This window comes from Ooceraea biroi, chromosome 13 (assembly GCF_003672135.1).
Source record: "Ooceraea biroi isolate clonal line C1 chromosome 13, Obir_v5.4, whole genome shotgun sequence".
Lineage (NCBI taxonomy): Eukaryota > Metazoa > Arthropoda > Insecta > Hymenoptera > Formicidae > Ooceraea > Ooceraea biroi.
Window position 1 is genome coordinate 6,973,610 of NC_039518.1, and position 6,292 is coordinate 6,979,901.

A 6,292-nucleotide genomic window follows, 5' to 3' on the forward strand; every position below is an offset into this window, starting at 1 on the left:
CCGCTCTACAGGACTTTATATTCAAAATGGAAAAAAGTTAGAAAAGACAAATGCAAGTTTTTAACTTTTTTCTTTTTATACTTCATTTGTGGAAAAGGATTTTTTATTCTGCACAAGCAATAAAGAGAATTTTCGAAACTGCAATTACCATCGCTATAGTGAAAAAATAGGTCACTAGCAACTCCAGCATCCCCTTAATATTAAATGCGGGGAATGCCATTTCTCTGTTTTTAGTCCAGGGCTGGGAAAGTGAAAATAGTTACGGTTCTGCGTATTGTCCAACGATTATTGCAATTATGCATTTTATGCGTTTTACAAAAGGAAAGAAGAAAAAAAATAAAAATTAATAAATTGAAATATTGGGTTGTTCGGAAAGTAATTTCGTTTTTCACAAAGAGATGTCGTTAGTCGCGTTCCTCGATACTTAACCTTACTCTAAGCGGCAAATTCGTTTTATATTTTGACAACTGACATTTCAGACGTCATTTAGTATCTTATTATGTTGCGATCTGTCAAGTAATTGTTTTTTGGCATCACATCAAACATGGAAAATCAAAGTGAGCATTTTCGTAATATTTTGCTTTTTTACTACCGAAAGGGGAAAAATGCAGTGCAAGCGAGAAAAAAATGGTGTGCCGTGTACGGAGAAGATGTATTGAGTGAACGTCAGTGTCAGAATTGGTTTTCGAAATGTCGTACTGGAAATTTCTATTTGAAAGATGCACCACGTTCAGGTCGGCCAATTAAAGCTGATGACGGAAAATAAAGGCTCTGGTGGATGCAAACCGTCGCATAACAACACGCGAAATTGCTGAAAAGTTAAATTTATCGAATTCGACCGTTTACGATCATTTGAAACGCTTGGATTGGTTTCAAAGCTCGATATTCGGGTTCCACACAATTTAAAGGAAATTGACTTGATTCGACGCATTACCATCTGCGATTCATCGTTGAAACGTTAAGAAAATGAACCATTTTTGAAGCGAATCATAACTGGAGATGAAAAATGGATTGTTTACGACAATGTTAAGCGAAAACGATCATGGTCCAGGCAAGATGAACCTGCTCAATCGACATCCAAGGCAGATATTCATCAAAAGAAGATCATGCTTTCTGTATGGTGGGATTGGAAGGGAATCGTATTTTTCCAGCTACTACCAAGGCAACCCATCAAAATAGTATTCGGGGCTCTTATTTTGCAGACGCCTAGGAGCGAGTCATGTCAGACTAAATAATTTGGCATCGCTAGGAATAATCGTATACGTGTAGTTGTCTGCGCTGGTCACCGACTCGGATTATACCCGCAATACGAGAGAAATGTGGAAGATCTGTATGCCCATCGGCACTATGAGCTCGGTAATACGGCTAAATCAAGATCATGTCAGACGACTAACTCGGAGCATGCAAAATAATATCGGATTCTGCCATGCCGAATCCGGGCCGAATATACCGATAGTGCAAAAAATCAACACGGCCTATAGTTGGGCAGTACGTCGTAGATCAGTCATGCCAGACTAAATAATTCCGGTGCATGCCACAATACATATACATCGGATCCTGGCATTGAGCACCGATACCCGGAGGACGCACACACAAGGTAAATGGCTCACTCGCCAAGGTTAAGCTTACTAGCTTGATGGGTATATGACCGATCAAAAATCGTACTCGGGCTATTGGCACTACGTCTACTACGATCAGGCGATCAGCCCGCATCCAACATTTTCCCTCCCACTGATCGAATTGATTCAAATAGTGTTACTTGTTAGAACTTCTTACGACCGTATTCAGAATAATGCACGCTGAGGTAAGCCTACTTGCGTGGCACTCCGGTCGCAATATTCACATCACTAACAAGACTAACGTTTTAAATGCAAAGGCATTGCGACTCGTTAAAACACATATCGCGCGTTTTTGCAGACCGTAACAGTATGTGTAAAGCCAATTTTTACCGGATTTCTGTCCACGACTCGAGGCGCTGGATCGATCTGAACCTCGTTTGGCGATCTAAAAGCGGAAAAGCTGCAGCAATTGCAAAAGGCGCTCCCCGTACCCGCCCGCGCGCGTGTCGTAACAAGAGCGCCTATTCACTACGAGCGCCTTTTCCCAAGATGGTAGCTCTAATGAGGCGAGTTGCGAACTACTTTCCGCCGACTCTTCAACATTGCGCACCGCGGTACCGCTATTTGTTAGGTTCAACTGCTGGCTCTTGTTGTCCCGATTTCGCGCTTTGCGCACACCGGGAGCGTGGACCCGATTTAAATTCGCGGAATTAGTATCAATGAGAGGCAATATCTATTAGACAGAGTTGCGGCCAAATCACGACGTAGACGAGAATAGATTTCAGATACGGCGGTTTGTTTTATAACACTCGGTTTTAACGCTTAAGTTCTTGGTTGAGCAGCTGCAATTAAAGATTGCCATCTATTGCAAAGCGCGAACGACGACAAAAAATAGCCAATCATGAAGCTGGATTACAAAATAGGGCGCGAGCAAAGACGGTTCGGAATTCACTGTGAGCGCGAAAATCGCGACTAATGAAAAATTATAAGTTTGTGAGCTTATCAATAGACAACTATTTATGATAAATGTAACACCTTACACGGCTGTATCCTCCATTGTGTATCAATCTTCGTGGTTATTCCATTCGCTGCACTATTCGGTCGACACATTCAGGCGATTTCTATTTTAATATACGACGGATGCATTTATGGTCAACTAATCGCCAATTAGAACCTGTTCTTGCGTTTTTAACGGTCGATTGCATTCCCGCTCGCTCCTTCGAGTTTGATCTCTCGATTCCTATCTGCTCCGTGGTCTCTCGTGTTCTCCCTTACTATACGTACACCCGTTACTTCGCAGTCCTCATACTCAAACTATCGTTTCGCGGTTATGGATGGTGAATATACATTGCCTTGATAGCGGAATTCGGACCAGGTATACTACATACTAGCGCTGTTTTTCAGGTGAGAAGCAAAATGCGAAAACAGGTGTGACGGTGCGATTAAAATTGTTCTCTTTTACGAGGAAGATACCGACGCAAAAGAGATATAGGATCACGAACGAAAGATGTATCGCGTCAAAAGATGAGCAACCGACTTCAAGTAGTCTCAGTATTTAACATCCCCGAGATTTAAACAGGTCTATGAGACTACCTATAAGGATGCGTATTGATCTAGTCTAAGACCTGCGGTCATTGGATTAACGCTTCGCGATCAATTTAACTGCGTGTAAAGCGTGGTAGATTCCAAAACCCGGGCCCCCCCCACTGAAGTCTCGCAGCGCGCTTCTCCGGCCGCACTTCGCAGCGATCAAAGACGAACGTGCTGTATCTGCACCGAGAATGGCAATGTACGCGTGACCATGGAAAAATGCGTCAGAAAATTAGTCCCATTGACGCTTTTATCTCGAACTGTAGTTATCGTACAGCTGAACGGATAATGAACTAATGAAAATAATAATTCCGCCGTTTAACGAACTCGCGCGTGTCAAGACGTTTTCTAGTTTGTGCGCAAGACTTTAGAAAGAGCGTCTCGAGGCGATGTTGTGGGGGTCGGCGTCGACAGCTGTTTTCCGCTGGATAAGCTCGGAGCACGTGTGGTTGCAGCTAAAAGACTAGAGGCGGGCTGGGTAATGCCTGCGGGGCGAGCAGGGGTAGACCGATCGGAATGTCGGAGTCGCGAAGTGCCTTCGGGTCTTGTACGGTTCGTTACGGCGAAGAACCGCGTGTGTTCCTCTTGGAGAGGCGTTTGGCATGACACGAAATGATGAGCATTCGTGTATGGTGTTTTGGCATAAACAATTTTAATTGCCCTGTGCAGTTTAACGCAAAAAATTATAGCATTATTATAGCAAAGATGGCTTGCATCCTGTAAGATAAAACTGGTATAAGCTTGACTACAAGATGAACAATTTGCCGATATATAACTTTAAAAATTAAAATAAAGGACACTATAAACGAAGAACAAAACGCAATGATAAACATTTCGCGTATTCAACACCTTTAATTTATTAAAAATGACAGATGGCAAGTTCCAATAGCTCTCCAGCAGTGCACCGTCGGACAGATGACACTGCCGATTTCTCGTCGGCGTTACCTACTCGCATGTGGAGCTTGTATAAGGTTATAATGAGGAACGCGACTAACGACATTGCTTTTTAGTAACGAATATTTCGAACAACCCAATATATATATTGGGTTGTTGAAAGTTATTTCGTTTTTTCAAGGAAAAAAAAGGCGGTTTTTCATATTTAGAATAACATTTTATTCAGTGATGTATTGGCCATTTTGTTCCACTCACCTTTCGCCATCTTTCTGGCAACTTTAAGATCCACGCTCATAGAAGTCCTTCTCTTTGACAAAAAATTGAAGCAAGTGATTTTTGACGCCTTCATTTGAATCGAAGTTTACATTGTTCAAGAATTTTGTAGAGACCGGACAAATGGTATCGGATGGTGCCAGATCAAGGGAGTATGGTGGGTGTGGTAGCAATCCCATCCAAGCTGTAAAAGCTTCTGGCGAGTGACCAAACTGTGTGTGGTCTGGCATTGTCGGATGGAATACGACACCTTTCCTATTCGCCAATTCTAGTCGCTTCTGCTTGATGGCAGCATCAATTCATCCAGCTGACGACAATACACTTTCGAATCAATCGTCTGGTTGCTGAGCTCGAAAATACGATCTCCTTCCAATCCCACCATACAGAAAGCAATCTTCTTTTGATGAATATCTGCCTTGGATGTCGATTGAGCAGGTTCATCTGCCTGGACCATGATCGTTTTCGCTTAACATTGTCGTAAACAATCCATTTTTCATCTCCAGATGATTCGCTTCAAAAATGGTTCATTTTCTTAACGTTTCAACGATGAATCGCAGATGGTAATGCGTCGAATCAAGTCAATTTCCTTTAAATTGTGTGCCCAATATCGAGCTTTGAAAAATCCAAGCGTTTCAATGATCGTAAACGGTCGAATTCGATAAATTTAACTTTTCAGCAATTTCGCGTGTTGTTATGCGACGGTTTGATCCACCAGAGCCTTTATTTTCCGTCATCAGCTTTAATTGGCCGACCTGAAGTGGTGCACCTTCAAATAGAAATCAGTAATGAACATTTCGAAACCACTCGACACTGACGTTCACTCAATACATCTTCTCCGTACACGGCACACCATTTTTCTCGCTTGCACTGCATTTTTCCCTTTCGGTAGTAAAAAAGCAAAATATTACGAAAATGCTCACTTTGATTTTCCATGTTGATGTGATGCCAAAAAACAATTACTTGACAGATCGCAACATAATAAGATACTAAATGACCTGAAATGTCAGTGTCAAAATATAAAACGAATTTTGCCGCTTAGAGTAAGGTTAATCGAGGAACGCGACCACGACATCCTTTTGTAAAACGAAATTTTCCGAACAACCCAATATGTATTTATTAATATTTTTTTTCTTGTCGCAGAGGCCACTGCCATCACAGAGAGATCGCTAAAGGCACGGTCGTTTTGCCACCGAAATCGTCTCGAACGGGATTTCCGTCGATCGTCACCCGAAGAAGCTTAGCGAGATGCTCACTTAACGAGAGTTTGCTCCTGCAACATTACGAGGCTTAGACCTTGATTGCCCATCGATGGTGAGTCATTTATCAAGCGGGCTAGGTTAGGTTAGGTTAGACCAGATAAGTCATGGTACCCGTTAAGACGTAATCATAACCTCGCCGAGCGGTACCAAGTCTAAGCCGGAGATGATGTAAAACTTAATTATACGCTATTCAATTATTCGGCACTATGTCAGCACACACGATTTATATCTGAAAATGTATTTTTAACAGTGCTTGATAAAGAGAACGATAAATGGTATTTTTATCGTTTTTATATTATTCAATGATGATGGATGAGATAACTTATGATAAAAGTTAGTTCAAATGTTAGTTAGCAAGGATAAAGATTTAATTTAAATGCTTATGCAAATGAAGATATAGGTCCGAAGAGATCCAGGCATTGTAGTTCTGCGTGATTAGTGAAGGCGTCAGTATTGCGAGAGTTAACTAATTACCTCATTCTGAAAAATAATAATCCTTAAAATTCTTTGCGGGTACTTGAATTTTAGCGTTTTAAGTTTGTAGACCCAAGATTCTTTTAATGCTATATCTCAAGGCCTTAGGTATTTGAGATTCTGGTAAAAATATTGAAAGCTTCATTTTATCCTGATTGATAAATGCAAATCATGTTTCATTCAAACATGATTTTGCTACATGATGCTTATTGCAATACCTCATGTGATTTTCTTTGTTAATGA